The 1,553-nt window shown below is 46.0% G+C and overlaps 1 pseudogene; it reads left to right on the forward strand.

The window, feature by feature from the left end:
• The first annotated feature begins 308 nt into the window (after positions 1-308).
• LOC126482749 (5S ribosomal RNA) lies at positions 309-426 on the forward strand (annotated as a pseudogene).
• Positions 427-1,553: the final 1,127 nt, after the last annotated feature.

Consider the following 1,553-nt stretch of genomic DNA (forward strand, 5'->3'; position numbering starts at 1 on the left):
CTTGGGCAAGCGGTTTGAGGAGCTGGCTGAAAATCTTCGTCAAATCATTAAAAAAAGGGAGACGAACTGGAAGAAAAGTGTCTCAGTTGGAGAAAGACTAATACTTTCTTTGGGGTAGAATGCATATTATTAATCATTATAAAGTATACAACAAATTTATTGTGAAACGAATCTATATTCTTTATAGATTGAAACCGATTACATAGGATATAACTCTTCTTTCTTTTTTTTTATTTAAGATAAAGAAATGATTAACAACGATGTGAGTTCTTAGAACTAAATATTTGGGTTGTCAGCGTCAAAGTTTAGCCAACGGCCTTTTCGCAGTGATAACACCCGTTTCCATCTGATCACCGAAGTTAAACGCTGTCGGGCTGGGCTAGTACTTGGATGGGTGACCATCCGGTCTGCCGAGTGCTGTTGGCAAGCGGGCAGCACTCAGCCCTTGTGAGGCCAACTGAGGAGTTACTTGATTGAGAAGTAGCGGCTCCGCTCTCGCAAACTGACGTACGGCCGGGAGAGCGGTGTGCTGACCATGTGCCCCTCCATATCCGCATCTAGTGACGCCTATGCGCTGGGGATGACACGGCGGCCGGTCAGCAGCGTTAGGCCTTCATCACATGTTACGGGCGAAGTTTAGTTTTAGTTTTAGCGTCAAATTTCATCAGTTGACTGAGGGGTGATCGGAATCGTGGGAAGTACATGGTCTGTGGGATGTGGCATCCGGAACTGAGGTTACAAGTTCCTGAGGCGTATCACACAGAGCCATTCGTGAGCATGGAGAAGATGACTGTGATGAGTTGGAGGAGTCTAGAATACAACTGTCAATGGTAGCACTTCACTTCTGAACCGACGAACTTGTTTACGAAATTAGAATTGTATTAATACCTTCGGCTGCTAACGGGCGTTGATATACAGGGCTATTACAAATGATTGAAGCGATTTCATAAATTCACCATAGCTCCATTCATTGACATATGGTCACGACACACTACAGATACGTAGAAAAACTCATAAAGTTTTGTGCGGCTGAAGCCGCACTTCAGGTTTCTGCCGCCAGAGCGCTCGAGAGCGCAGTGAGACAAAATGGCGACAGGAGCCGAGAAAGCGTATGTCGTACTTGAAATGCACTCACATCAGTCAGTCATAACAGTGCAACGACACTTCAGGATGAAGTTCCACAAAGATCCACCAACTGCTAACTCCATTCGGCGATGGTATGCGCAGTTTAAAGCTTCTGGATGCCTCTGTAAGGGGAAATCAACGGGTCGGCCTGCAGTGAGCGAAGAAACGCTTGAACGCGTGCGGGCAAGTTTCACGCGTAGCCGCGGAAGTCGACGAATAAAGCAAGCAGGGAGCTAAACGTACCACAGCCGACGGTTTGGAAAATCTTACGGAAAAGGCTAAAGCAGAAGCATTTCTTAAACAGGAGATTGGAAAACCGATGGATCGGCCGTGGTGGAGATCATGATCAACAATTCATGTCATGGCTCTCCCGACTTAACCCCATGCGATTTCTTTCTGTGGGGTTATGTGAAAGATTCAGTGTTTAA

This window comes from Schistocerca serialis, chromosome 5, assembly GCF_023864345.2.
Source record: "Schistocerca serialis cubense isolate TAMUIC-IGC-003099 chromosome 5, iqSchSeri2.2, whole genome shotgun sequence".
In the NCBI taxonomy this organism is placed as follows: domain Eukaryota; kingdom Metazoa; phylum Arthropoda; class Insecta; order Orthoptera; family Acrididae; genus Schistocerca; species Schistocerca serialis.